Here is a 15,807-nt window from a genome sequence, read left to right as displayed (position 1 = left end):
AGCAACACATGACAACACAGCTTGGTAGTCTTTGAATGAAGAGATGGAGATAAAACTGTCCAGGTTGAGTGCTTTTTTTGCAGCTCGTTCCAGTCGCTAGCTGCAGCAAACTGAAAAGAGGAGCGACCCAGGGATGTGTGTGCTTTGGGGACCTTTAACAGAATGTGACTGGCAGAACGGGTGTTGTATGTGGAGGATGAGGGCTGCGGTAGGTATCTCAGATAGGGGGGGAGTGAGGCCTAAGAGGGTTTTATAAATAAGCATCCACCAGTGGGTATACAGAGATGGCCAGTTTACAGAGGAGTATAGAGTTCATGTTGGTGGCAAATCTGATGGCTGAATGGTAACGAACATCTAGCCGCTCGAGAGCACACTTACCTGCCGATCTATAAAGTATGTCTCCGTAATCTAGCACGGGATGGTCATCTAAATCAGGGTTAGTTTGGCAGCTGGGGTGAAAGAGAAGCGATTACGATAGAGGAAACCAAGTCTAGATTTAACCTTAGCCTGCAGCTTTGATATGTGCTGAAAGAAGGACAGTGTACAGTCTAGCCATACTCCTTTTATTTATTTATTTATTTTTTATTTTTATCCCATTTTCTCCCCAATTTTCGTGGTATCCAATCGCTAGTAATTACTACCTTGTCTCATCGCTACAACTCCCTTACGGGCTCGGGAGAGACGAAGGTCGAAAGCCATGCGTCCTCCGAAGCACAACCCAACCAGCCGTACTGCTTCTTAACACAGCGCGCCTCCAACCCGGAAGCCAGCCGCACCAATGTGTCGGAGGAAACACCGTGTACCTGGCCCCCTTGGCTGGCGCGCACTGCGCCCGGCCCGCCACAGGAGTCGCTGGAGCACGATGAGACAAGGATATCCCTACCGGCCAAACCCTCCCTATCCCGGACGACGCTGTGCCAATTGTGCGTCGCCCCACGGACCTCCCGGTCGCGGCTGGCTGCGACAGAGCCTGGGCGCGAACCCAGAGACTCTGGTGGCGCAGTTAGCACTGCGATGCAGTGCCCTAGACCACTGCGCCACCCAGGAGGCCTAGCCATACTCCTAAGTACTTGTATGAGGTGACTACCTCAAGTTCTAAACCCTCAGAGGTAGTAATCACACCCGTGGGGAGAGGGGCATTCTTCTTACTAAACCACATTACCTTTGTTTTAAAGGTGTTCAGAACAAGGTTAAGGGCAGAGAAAGCTTGTTGGACACTAAGAAAGCTTTGTTGTAGAGAGTTTAACACAAAATCCGGGGAGAGGCCAGCTGAGTACAAGACTGTGTTACAAATGCTGTCATTATTTCTAAGCCTAAATTATCCAAACTGTTAAAAAATACAAAAGTGATTGTTCACTTTAAACACAAAGGCCTGTGACAAATTCCAGCTTTGTGAGAACTATTCATATAACTGAATATGAGGCAGATTGCAGTGTATTCCTATGACATTTTGACCCCTCAGGGGAAATAAGCAACACCTCAGTCAATTAAGACCCTTGTAGTCACAGGGCTTAGAGAACAGTGTATAGTCACAGAGTTTACAGATCAGTGTATCTATTTAGTGCAGGAGAACAAGACAGCAGCACAGACCAAGCACAGAGTTGAGGTATAACAATGAGTGAGTTATCTTCAGATGCGGGGACACCAGGAGAACAGGATGGAGAGGAGTCTCTTGACAAAGCAGTGGACGTTTCTCGACCCATCTCTCTCCTAATTAATTCTGTCAAACTCAGTGACGAAGGCTTGGAGGACTGCATCCCTGCAGAGAGGACTACTCAAGCAAAGATGCAGTCTGTTTTCCAGCAGGTGCGCAAGCAGGTCAAATCCCAGCTGAGCATGAACGTCCCAAGGAATGGCATTCGGGAACTAGTTCAGAAGGTCAAAAGCAGAGAGCTGGAGATGGCATAGGTGAACGGCCCCAATGACACTGAGAAGGCAGGTGCAGAGATTTTGGAAGACGAGTGTACAGGTGAGATGGATGTCAAAAGGGAGGAGCTTATAGCGTTATTTCAACAGTAGATGGAGGCCAGTAAAGAGGTACTGAGGGGTGAGTTTAAAGAGCAGATAACCCAACTGCGGATAGAAATGCAAGTCTACACAGGCCAGATTCTGAAGGGTCTGGAGTCCAACTTGCAGAACAGGCAAACATACTCCCACAGTGTACTCCAGCGGCTGTATCAAGCAGAACAGTCAGAGACCAGAAGTCTTGAGAAGAAGAAGTTTCCAGCAGCACCCTTACTGGGCCCTGGTAAGACCAGAGTTCTGAGCAGAACCACGACAAATCTCACCCCCAAGACATGTCCCCCGATTGTCCTCTTGACTTGCTCTAAATCAGAGACCTTGATCTCCTCCATGGATAACAGTACTCTGCATCTCCTCAAGGATCCAGACTTCTTTGTTCTCCTATCTCTGAACACCAAGTACCATCAGTCCTGTGGACCTCTGCCCCTGCCTGCCTCCCACGTCACAATCGCAAAAAGCCTCTCCACACCAATGTAACCTTCTCATAAGCTGCCGTATCTGATGTCAGTGCAGCCAGCCACACAGACCTGTTGAGTTGGTGTGCTCAACATCAGGTGGGATGCAGTTGTTTACATTATATTTTCACTATAAGTGAAATAGTACTTTCACTTATGTTGCATATAAATGTTTAGTGTATAAGAGGTCATTCAATAAGTTTTGTAGTGATTCCTATGTTGTTGATGTAAATAATATTTTTTGGTCTGTTGTGTGTAATGAGGAGCAAACAGACCCTGCACTTGACACATTTATGAAATTGATAATTCCAGTTAATAATAAGCATGCACCAACTAAGAAAATGACTGTAAAAATGGTTAAATCCCTGTGGATTGATGAGGAATTAACTAATTGTATGTTTGAGAGGGATGAGGCAAAAGGAATGGCAAAAATGTCTGGCTGATGGCAAATGTACTGCAAATTGAGAAACCATGTGACTAAACTGAATAAAATGAAGAAGAAACTACACTATGAAACAAAGATGAATGATATAAAGAATGATAGTAAATAGCTTTGAATCATTCATTGATTCAAAGCACCGGGGTCGGACAACTTGGATGGAAAACTACTGGGGATAACAGAGGATGATATTGCCACTCCTATTTGCCATATCTTCAATTTAAGCCTACTAGAAAGTGTGTGCTCTCAGGCCTGGAGGGAAGCAAAAGTAATTTCGCTACCCAAGAATATTTAAACCCCCTTTACTGGCTCAAATAGCCGACCAACTAACCCTTAGTAAACTTTTGGAAGAAATTGTGTTTGACCAGAAACAATGCTATTTTACTGTAAACAAATTGACAACAAGGCTGTCAGCAGATGTCAGCAAGCTTATAGGGAAGGACATTCATGTTACGGTTTTCCTCCTTCTTTTTATCCGAAAAGGAGGAGTAGTGAGGGAACCAAAATGCAGCGGAGTTTGAAGACATGATTTATTAAAGAAAAACACGAAAACACGAACTTGACTAATAAACTAACAAAACAACAAACGAGACAGATCTGGACGACGGACTCACATAACACACGAGAACGCACGAACAGGGAAAAAAGCCTACACATAAATGACGAATAACAAAACAAACCGAACAGTCCCGTATGGTGCGACAAACACAGACACAGGAGACAACCACCCACAACGAACACTGTGAAACAACCTACCTAAATATGACTCTTAATTAGAGGAACGCCAAACACCTGCCTCTAATTAAGAGCCATACCAGGCAACCCATAAACCAACATAGAAACAGAAACCATAGAATGCCCACCCAAACTCACGTCCTGACCAACTAAAACATACAACAAACTAACAGAAATAGGTCAGGAACGTGACATAACCCCCCCCCCATAAGGTGCGAACTCCGGGCGCACCAGCACAAAGTCTAGGGGAGGGTTTGGGTGGGCATCTGACCACGGTGGTGGCTCAGGCTCCGGGCGAGGTCCCCACCCCACCATAGTCATTCCCAGCTTCCATTTCCCCCTATGAATGACCACCCTCATCTTACCCCCACTAAATCCTTTTGGTAACATCGACACCAGGGGCAGCACCGGGACAGAGGGATAGCTCAGGACAGAGGGATAGCTCAGGACAGAGGGATAGCTCAGGATAGTAAGGTAACTCAGGATAGAGAGGTAACTCAGGATAGAGGGGCAACTCCGGACTGAAAGGCAGCTCCGGGCAGAGAGACAGCTCTGGACTGAGGGGCAGTTCTGAATAAATAGCCGCTCTGGGCTAAGGGACAGCTCATGACTGGATGACGGCTCTGGACGCTCATGGCTGGCTGACGGCTCTGGACGCTCATGGCTGGCTGACGGCTCTGGACGCTCATGGCTGGCTGACGGCTCTGGACGCTCATGGCTGGCTGACGGCTCTGGACGCTCATGGCTGGCTGACGGCTCTGGACGCTCATGGCTCACTGACGGCTCTGGCAGATCCTGTCTGGTTGGCGGCTCTGGCAGATCCTGTCTGGTTGGCGGCTCTGGCAGATCCTGTCTGGTTGGCGGCTCTGGCAGATCCTGACTGACGACTGGCTCCAGCGGCTCCTGACTGACTATCAGCTCTGACGGCTCGGGACAGACGGGCGGCTCTAATGGCTCGGGACAGACGGATGGCTCAGACGGCGCTGGGGAGACGGATGGCTCAGACGGCGCTGCGGAGACGGATGGCTCAGACGGCGCTGCGGAGACGGATGGCTCAGATGGCGTTGCGGAGACGGATGGCTCAGACTGCTCCTGTCTGGCGGAAGGCTTTGGCTGCTCCTGTCTGGCGGAAGGCTCTGTAGGCTCATGGCAGACGGGCAGCTTTGCAGGCTCATGGCAGACAGGCAGTTCATGCGCCGTTGGGCAGACGGCAGACTCTGGCCGGCTGAGACGCACTGTAGGCTTGGTGCGTGGTGCCGGAACTGGAGGCTCCTGACTGGGGACACGCACTTCAAGCCTAGTGCGGGGAGCAGGGACAGGACACACTGACCTCTCGAAGCGCACTATATGCCTGGTGCGTGGTACCGGACTGAGGGCACGCACCTCAGGACGAGTGCGGGGAGAAACAACAGTGTGCACAGGACTTAGGAGACGCACAGGTGGCTTAGTGCGCGGTGCCGGGACTGGAGGCACTGGGCTGGAGACACGCACTATAGGGAGAGTGCGTGGAGGAGGAACAGGGCTCTGAAAACGCACTGGAAGCCTGGTGCGTAGTGTAGGCACTGGTGGTACTGGGCTGGGGCGGGAAGTAGTGCCGGAAATACCGGACCGTGAAGGCGTACTGGCTCCCTTGAGCACCGAGCCTGCCCAACCTTACCTGGTTGAATGCTCCCCGTCGCCCGACCAGTGCGGGGAGGTGGAATAACCCGCACCGGGCTATGTAGGCGAACCGGGGACACCATGCGTAAGGCTGGTGCCATGTAAGCCGGCCCGAGGAGACGCACTGGAGACCAGACGCGTTGAGCCGGCCTCATGACACCTGGCTCAATGCCCAATCTAGCCCTACCAGTGCGGGGAGGTGGAATAGCCCGCACTGGGCTATGCACTCGTACAGGAGACACCATGCGCTCTACTGCGTAACACGGCGCCTGCCCGTACTCCCGCTCTCCACGGTAAGCCTGGGAAGTGGGCGCAGGTCTCCTACCTGCCCTCGGCCCACTACCTCTTGGCCCACTACCTCTTATCCCCCCCCCAAGAAATTTTTGGGTGGTACTCACGGGCTTTTCGGGCTTCCGTGCAAGACCGTCCCCTCATAACACCGGTTTTGGGCTTGATTCTCCGGTCTCCAGCCTTGCTTCCTTGCTGCCTCCTCATATCTCCGCCTCTCTGCTTTCGCTGCCTCCAGCTCAGCTTTGGGGCGGCAATATTCCCCTGGTTGAGCCCAAGGACCTTTACCATCCAGCTCGTCCTCCCAAGTCCAGTAGTCCTGTGTATAATCCTGCTCGACTTCGCGCCGCTTGGTTCTGGATCGGTGGGCGGTTCTGTTACGGTTTTCCTCCTTCTTTTTATGTCCCTTACTCCGTTTACACCGCTGCTTGGTTCTGGAGATTTGGTGGGTGGTTCTGTTACGGTTTTCCTCCTTCTTTTTATCCGAAAAGGAGGAGTAGTGAGGGAACCAAAATGCAGCGGAGTTTGAAGACATGATTTATTAAAGAAAAACACGAAAACACGAACTTGACTAATAAACTAACAAAACAACAAACGGTGTAGACAGATCTGGACGACGGACTCACATAACACACGAGAACGCACGAACAGGGAAAAAAGCCTACACATAAATGACGAATAACAAAACAAACCGAACAGTCCCGTATGGTGCGACAAACACAGACACAGGAGACAACCACCCACAACGAACACTGTGAAACAACCTACCTAAATATGACTCTTAATTAGAGGAACGCCAAACACCTGCCTCTAATTAAGAGCCATACCAGGCAACCCATAAACCAACATAGAAACAGAAAACATAGAATGCCCACCCAAACTCACGTCCTGACCAACTAAAACATACAACAAACTAACAGAAATAGGTCAGGAACGTGACAATTCAACAAGCACGGCACTTACACAAATTAAATGTATGATAAAAAGATTGTGGGAGCTGTTTTGTTAGACTTCATTGCGGCTTTTGACACTGTTGATCATAGTCTGCTGATGGAAAAAAGTATGTGTAATGGCTTTACACCTCCTGCTATATTGTGGATAAAGAGTGGCCTGTCTAACAGAACACAGAGGGTGTTCTTTAATGGAAGCCTCTCCAACATAACCCAGGTAGAATTGGGAATTTCCCAGGGCAGCTGTCTAGGCCCCTTACTTTTTTCAATCTTTACTAATGATATGCCACTGGCTTTGAGTAAAGCCAGTGTGTCTATGTCTGCGGATGACTCAACACTATACATGTCAGCTATTACAGAGAGTGAAATCTCTGAAACACTTAACAAAGACCTGCAGTTAGTTTCAGAATGGATGGCAAGGAATAAGTTAGTCCTAAATATTTCAAAAACTAAAAGCATTGTATTTGGGACAAATCATTAACTAAACCCTAAACCTTAACTAAATAAATAATAAATGTAATAAATCATGTGGAAATTGACCAGGTTAAGGTTTAGTCTCCCGACCCCTCCTGCCTCAGCCTCCAGTATTTATGTTGCAATAGCTTATGTGTCGGGGAGCTAGGGTCAGTCTGTTATGTCTGGAGTATTTCTCCTGTCTTATCCTGTGTCCTGTGTGAATTTAAGTATGCTCCCTCTTATTCTCTCTCTCTCCCTCTCCCTCCCCTCCCGGAGGACCTGAGCCCTGGGACCATGCCTCAGGACTACCTGGCCTGATGACTCCTTGCTGTCCCCAGTCCACCTGCTCGTGCTGTTGCTCCAGTTTCAACTGTTCTGCCTGCGGCTATGGAACCCTGACCTGTTCACCAGACATGCTACCTTGTCCTGGACCTGCTGTTTTCGACTCTCTCTCTCTCTACCGCACTTGCCTTCTCTAACTCTGAATGCTCGGCTATGAAAAGCCAACTGACATTTACTCCTGAGGTGCGGACCTGTTGCACCCTCTACAGCCACTGTGATTATTATTATTTGACCCTGCTGGTCATCTATGAACGTTTGAACATCTTGGCCATGTACTGTTATAATCTCTACTAGGCACAGCTAGAAGAGGACTGGCCACCCCTCAGAGCCTGTTTCCTCTATAGGTTTCTTCCTAGGTTCCTGCCTTTCTAGGGAGTTTTTCCTAGCCACTGTGCTTCTACATTTGCATTGCTTGCTGTTTGGGGTTTTAGGCTGCGTTTCTGTATAGCCCTTTGTGACATCAGCTGATGTAAAAAGGACTTTATAAATACATTTGATTGATTTAATTTGATTGACTGCTTGAAGTTACCCTGGATTGTAAACTGTCATGGTCAAAACATATTGATACAACAGTAGCTAAAATGGGGAGAAGTCTGTCCATAATAAAGCGCTACTCTGCCTTTTTACAACACTATCAACAAGGCAAGTCCTACAGGCCTTTGTCACACCTACCACAAAGAGGGACCTCAGAATAAATGTACACGGAGAGGCTCTTAAATGTACACGGAGAGCTATCAATAATAATATACATGTCCATCTCTCATGGCTCAAAGTGGAGGAGAGATTGACTTCATCACTACTTGTTTTTGTAAGAAGTGTTGACAAGCTGAATGTACCGAGCTGTCTGTTTAAACTACTGGCACACAGATCGGACACCCATGCATACCCCACAAGACACCAAAGGTCTCTTCACAATCCCCAAGTCAAGAACAGACTATGGGAGGTGCAGAGTACTACATAGAGCCATGGCTACCTGGAACTTTATTCCCCTGGTAAAAATACACCTCATGGAACAGCGGGTGTAACAGTATAACTTTAGTACGTCCCCTCGCCCCGACGCGAACCAGGGACCCTCTGCACACATCAACAACGGTCGCCCACGAAGCATCGTTACCCATCACTCCACAAAGGCAGAGCAAGGGGGAACACTACTTCTAGGTTTCAGAGCAAGTGACGTAACTGATTGAAACGCTATTAGCGCGTACCCGCTAACTAGCTAGCCATTTCACATCCGTTACACGGGGACTGTGAAGAGACACACACAGGCACAGACAGAAATACACATGATAAGACACACACTCTACACACACGTATACATGGATTTTGTATTATAGATATGTGATAGTAGAGTAGTGGCTTGAGGGAACCCAATGAATGTGTTGTGAAAAGTGTTATGAAATGTAATGTCATGTAATATTTTAAATTGTATATAACTGCCTTAATGTTGCTGGACCCCAGGAAGAGTAGCTGTTGCTAACAGTTTAATATCATTAGCACAAAACACTTTACAAGGTGAACAATAAACACGGATATATTGTTGAAAACAACCATTAAAAACAACCCATTGCTCACTCTGCTTTACATCCTTGTTTTCAAGTGCAATTTCAAGTGTCATAACTCAACCATATTAGCTAAACTGACTGGTCTACATCATAGAAGGCCCTTTACCATAGACAACTGTTGTCAGTTGTCTTGTCTAATGGTTTTTAGGAATTTCCTTTATTTACTATATTTGCCTTGTTGTCAAATATTTTACTTGAAACAGTCAATAAAACTTAGAAGGCAAATATGTGCTGTCTTTTATTTTCATACAAATTCTGAATTGATGCCAATTGTTAAAATAGCTTAAAATTGGGTATCGGTGACAATGCAAGTTAGAATACACATTCAGTGGTTAGGTTACTAAAATGACAAATAAATGTATTTTACCCATCAATAAACGATTGCCAAAAGTACATAGGCTGCACCTTTAAAATCCTGCTGATGTGGCATGTGAAAACTGCTGCTGCGCCTGAGTCATACTCTCATTTCAGGATTATGGATGGGCTATATATTTAAATCATTTCAGTCAGTTGCATTTTAGCTCACCCTTTCCCTAACCAATACCTAATTCTCATAACGAAATGTAAATTAACATATTTCGTACGGTACTACCAAAGATTTCTATAACTGAACCAAGATAAAACAAAGCCTGTCGTTTCCAATGGGAACAAACGAGCCATAGTGGGCAGAACAAGCAAGGAGGGGGGTAGAGCCAAGCACAGCTAGCGAGATCCTATTGGCGCGTTCTAGCATCATCTAGATATTTCCATTTGGGAACGCCTACTCTGTGAAGTTTACGTGTGCAACGACTCAATTCGCATTTGCACTCCTTCTAAACAACGATATAGGGTAGGGTAAAATCTACACACCTTAGTCCACTCTGTTCATAACAGATTTTAGTTTGGGAACAGAAAACTGTATTGAGATCAAATGTTTCATCGATGAGAAAATGTGCATAATATCGGCCAAAATTAATCTCGTTCCATCTTCTCCCTCTGCCCGCCAGTGGGGTTCCTTTCACTACCATATTTGGTAGTGAGTGGAAACGCCAAGCGGATGCTTCACATTTATACATCGAAAGAAATATCTGTCTCATCGTTCTGTCTCATCGTCTCATCTGTGGTACTACGGTGTGTAACCGCAGTCTAAATCTGGAAATTGACGTTGATTGGTTCAAATGGTTCGCGGCTCGCACTGAGGGTGCGGGAGGATTTCTTTCTTCAACTTCTGCTGCCATCTGCTGACTAAAGTGGGGAATTGCAAACTGCTCTGTTACCTCTTTTTGGTCAGCAGATGGCAGCTTCATAAAATACGTTAATTTTCATCAACAGGAAAGTTTATGTTAGAAATGTAATTGGAGTACGTGTTTGCAATTTGTAGTTTGTATTTGCAACTTGAAGTAATGACGTTATACTACTTTATACTTTATATCAAATCCCCGAGCTGACAAGGTACAAATCTGTCGTTCTGCCCCTGAGCAAGGCAGTTAACCCACTGTTCCCCAGGCGCCGAAGACGTGGATATCGATTAACACCATGCCCAAACCAGACGCGATTTAGGCAGCCCCCCGCACCTCTCTGATTCAGAGGGGTTGGGTTAAATGCGGAAGACACATTTCAGTTGAAGGCATTCAGTTGTACAACTGACTAGGTATCCCCCCTTTCCCCATCTGTCCCAAGCTCCCTGCTTGCCTTAGCTCGCACATGAAGCTAACTTACACTGGGGCACCTGTCAGGAAGAAAGGATGGGCGATTGGGGTATATGGCGGTGGTCGGTTGTCTCTACAGGCCCTAGGATTCACGATGCAGGAGAATGGGAGGGGGTATGTGAGAGGAAGGAGGTGTAGACAGAGCACAGCATCACACCAAGTAATAACTGAGGCAGCTTTGTTCTGTTATATTTGTGTAGCAATGGGCCCTATTGATATCTGTGCTCAAATTGAGGAAACTGTCAAGGGCACCTGGCAAGTGTTAGAGACAATAATGTTAATGGTGTCGCTTGAGGTCCACTGGGTGAGACATGGTGAGAAATATGGAAGAACACTGATATATATTATAATGATCTATCTAAGTCATAGCCTCGGAAGCCCAGGCTTTTCACTTCAAGGAGACGAGATTTGGAAGGCTGGCCATGTGAGACTCTAAATCTCCTGAATGAGTCCAATTCTTATATGTCAGAACTTATAATTTGAGTTTGGGGACAATTGGTTTAAAGTTTTTAAAATTCAAGAGTTTTTCTTTTTGAATATTTTTGCAGGATCCGAGCACCTGAATGCATCCAGCTGAACTGGCACTGAGTATGGGCAATGACAGGAGATGCATTTAAGTCCGTAACGGGCATGGAGGGCCGTGTGCCCAGAGGCACCCCTCTCTCACAATGGATGGGATAGAAGATGTTGTGAAGAGGAGCTTTGTACCCCAGGGAGGATGAGCTCTGAGCGCCCAAATCCGGAGGGCCACGAGCAGAGCACATTCAGTTCTGGCCAAGGCACGCTGTCATCGGAAGCATCGCATCTCTGCTAATGATGTCCACCCAAAGCAATGCTAATTAACATCTGTATGCCTTGGTTTCTGTTGTGATAGATGTTATTTGACATTTCTTAATATTATAAGGAATCTAGTCATCACTCAGTTTAGTTCAGTAATAATAGAAGTCAGCAGGGCTTCAAACATCTTTTGAATATCTTTATGACCAGGTTGATTTTTCATCCATCGTTGCCCAATGATTTTGAAAACCAAGGTGGAAAAACAGGAAAGCTCACTGAAGACCACATGGTCATTAACTGACAGGATGAGGGATCCAGGCGGCATCGTATCTGTCCATCCGTATTATCCCCCCTCCCCATTGTCCATTTCCCTCAAACCACATATGTACTTCCTCCTTTTTGAACATTTTTAACTGCTTATTGATGTTTATTGCAAAGTTAAAACTGATGACAAAGTTATTTTTGTTGTGTTGGTGTTGACGTGTTGTATTGACATGGGAGCAGAGTGATTTTATTGCTCCCTTCCTTCATAAAAGAGCTTTCTTTAAAAAAAGATCCCCCTGAAGCTTTTTTTAATGGGGCATGATTTTTACCTTCTCAATCATATTTGAAAAGTGACAAATATATCAAATTATCAGCAAAGAACACAGCTCATCAATGAGTCAAGCTTTATTCTATGCATATCTAATTTGGGCTTTACTAATTATCATACACCCACACCACCAATGGATGATCAGGTCCTATTAACAGCTCACCCATTAGAAGGACAATGAGGAAGGAAGTCCCCCGTTTTGAGGTCAATCAGTGTCACGCCCTCTGTGTTTATATCAGTCTCTTCTACAACACAGCTGCCTCTCAGGAATACACATGTTGTACTCTGTTGTGTAGAAAAAGCTTGTCATATTTGACCAAGATAGGTAGTATTATTGCTGAGTTTATGACGCTGCTTAAAATGTAGAGTATGCTTCTTACAATGTAGAGTATTTTAATTTCCTGTAAAATGTCCATCATCAGAATTCTTCTAGAGGTGCAGCCATACCTTCTGATTTACATTTAGTGTTTTATGCTTCACGTATTGTATTACAACATGAAAGGGTCTTAGTCTTCATGGTTTATATCCTCTTATGCACTTTTCGAACTGACTGAAATCCTTCTCACCCAAACAGACCTGTATGACACTGGGTGGAATAAGGTGTGGTCCTGGGCCTGAACAAAACAACAAGTCAAAACAATGTCGGTCCATTCAGAGAATCTGCTTTAATTAGATGCCTGTTTCAGATCTCCCACCCAGTGAAGGCCCAAACGGCCAAACTACCATTATCATTCCAATGCTACTGCCTTACTGTAAACAGTACACATGTCTTGGCCATCTCACCTGTATTGTAAAATGTGTTGGTGTAACAGGTTAGTGAGGGCAGGGCACTTTCTGGTCGAGCAGGACAGGTGATTCTGTAAGTGATCACTACTCAACACACAGCCTTGGGGCACAGAGACTATCTGGAAAAACAACTTCTTACATTACATTTCTAGAAAGAAACACAGTACAGTGTACTATAGAGAAAAACAAACAAATAGAAAGAGGGAGGGGTAGAGAGAGAGAGAGAGAGTGCGTGAGAGAGCGACAGAGAGAGACAGAGAGGGAGGGAGGAGAAGGGAAGAGAATGGTTCTAGACTGTAACATCATGAGTGTGTATTGGCCATCCAGTGGCCCTCCTTTCCATTGTAATGCATAAAGACCTGCATTTTTCAATTAGCTCAGAGTACAGGATCTTTAATTGCCATCTTTGTTTGGGTTTCAATCCCAATCATTGAGTGATAGTTGACAATTTGCTGGACATGTGATTTTTGAAATTATCCCCCATCCTCTAATAAATTACACTATTTTCATTTTTCAACATCCATTGTCCATTATGGTTGTTATTTAGGTCACCATTCATCAAAGCACGAGTGTCTCACAGAGAAGACAGACAGTAGCCATGATAGTATTATTTAAGAATAGTTATTCCTATTGATCATTATCAATGGAGCTTTGTGTTAATGTTTTGCTCTGCAAACTGATTTCAAAACTATAGTGACATCTATAAATGAAACATCGGGTCATATGAAAAACCTAATCTTCAAATAAGCGACAGGAGTGTTGAGATAAACTTGCGGTATTGATCAACAGTGATAATCTATGCCTGGGGTTCCTTTTGTCCTCTCTGACCTTTCAGAGCGTAGAGAATCGAGTCCAAACAGAGGATAGAGGAGATCTGCCCTGAGAGCTCTGTGGATGGATCTGCTCTCGTGAAATTAGTTAAGGTTTGTGCTGCAGTCATAAAATGATTATGAGGGGTCCTGACAGAGTGGACGTGGACTGTCAGACTGTATAGGGGTTCTGCCCTTTGATCCCAACAGATTTGAACCAGCCAGGTGGATTAACACGCTCCCCACCTGCCTGCCCTTTTGCTGAGGGTTGAAAAATACCAATGGAAATCTGAATTTTCTCTATCTGCGTTTTGCTCATCTATGTTTCTCCTCTTTTCATACACTCACAACCAGCAATTTCTTGGGATATGCCACACACAGGTGATAATGCTGGTTGTGTATCAGAGTCGGGGCTCTGGTGGGGGCATGTGTGCAGAGTGAGTCCTTCACATACGTTAAGAATGGGGGAGAGTGATCAGAACTGATGTTTCCACACAACTCAAGGCAGCTGGTAAGGCTGAAGTGCATCGGACATAGCTGAACAATTGTTCAAGCACTGCAATGGAGGCTTGCCTTGGAAAATGCCAAAATGAAGTTTCCAGAATGTGTAAAGGTGTATGTCATGAAATTAGAGGAAAATTATGAAATGTAATCACGAAGACTCAAGCAGATGTTTAAATCTGAGAGGAGATATTAGGATATTGAACTTTGAGGTTCCAAAAGATGAACTGTTCTCAGTGTCAGTTATTTACTTTATCTTTGTAAGCAGTTTGAATATTTATTACACTGTGACACTGTCTGCTCTCGTTTACAGAAGGATAGACGGCTCCTTTGAACTGGGGTAAAGTTGGAGATTGTTGACATTGGTTGAGTAGGTTCCTGTGTTGTTAAAATTTTTAACCTCAAGCTAATGTACTTTTCTCTATTCTATTAAATTCAATTTAAGGGTCTTTCTGCTCTTTACAGTGGAGAAGCAGGGTTGGGTGGGGTGGGGGGATATCTAAAATATCAAAGGATCTCACTTTGGGGGCACTGTGAGAGAAGAGAGAGACTACCCACAGAGTGGAGGGGTGTGTTTAAAGGTTTAGTCAACTGCAAATAACTTGAAATATAGGCTGTACAAGCACTTTTAATGAATTACCACGATGTCCTTATAGAGGATAAAGCTAACTCCATCTTCTAGAGAGGAAATCAGACAATTTAACCCACCCAGTGTACCTGCTACTTTCTGGGCTCCTCTTCCAGAGCTCAGACTTGGTCATGGCGAGCCCACTTGTTTTGATGGATCAGAGGCTCTATTGTCTAGACTGGCGTGGAGCCCATACACAGACACATTAAGTTATTAACAGTGATGTGTGAGTCCTAATCCTCCAGCCAGATAGGGTTTCCCCTCACGGACAAGCAGACATCAGTCCCCCCACAAGCCCACAGTCTCAACTCAGCCTGTTTTTATCATTAGCCAGCATACATTTATATAATCACCAATAATACACTGCTTGTGCTAGAGATCACAGTCAATATACTGTACATCCAATTACATCATGGTTCACATCAAACCTGTGGCTGATGGTCATATCTGATGTTGGTTGTATTTTTGAAATGGTCACTCAAATCTAGTTGAATCTGTTGAAACTGACACACTCTGTCATTCTACATTTAGCTTATGTTAACTTTTCATTGGATACATATCCTGTCCTTTCATTCTTTCTATCTATCCCTCTTTTTCTTTCCCTCCCAAGTGCGACCAAATTGTGTTCCATTATAGTCCCCCTAACCTGATCCCCTGATCGTGGGCTACAGTAGATCCAGGGTGTTCCAGCTCACAGGTACTCCTCACCCTGTGCTATGCATGATGACACCCCAGGCCTCTTTGATCTGTGGATGGAGTGGGGGAGGTGAGGGGTCGCTAAACCTCTGTCCTCACAGCTCACTTCTTCCATTCTCTATGGTAACTTCACCAATGGGTTTTGTCTTAGTGTGTACAGACATGCCTTTGGGAAGTGCTTTTTTTCTGTTTGATGAAAATTGGAGTGTTTGAGGAACTGTTTGTATTTTGATATGCCTATGTATGTGTGTAAATGTGTTATGACATACATTCTCTGATCTCAGTGTGTTTTTTAGAACTTTATTTTGACATATGATACTGTGTGTGCGTGTATGTATGTATGTTCATGAGACAGGTGGACGGATGCTGGGGGGGAAGTAGGCACAGTGTTGACAGGCTGTGGAACGTGTCACATCTCTGTT

The sequence above is a fragment of the Salvelinus fontinalis genome, chromosome 4 (genome assembly GCF_029448725.1).
Source record: "Salvelinus fontinalis isolate EN_2023a chromosome 4, ASM2944872v1, whole genome shotgun sequence".
In the NCBI taxonomy this organism is placed as follows: Eukaryota; Metazoa; Chordata; class Actinopteri; order Salmoniformes; family Salmonidae; genus Salvelinus; species Salvelinus fontinalis.
This window is presented reverse-complemented; position numbering follows the sequence as displayed.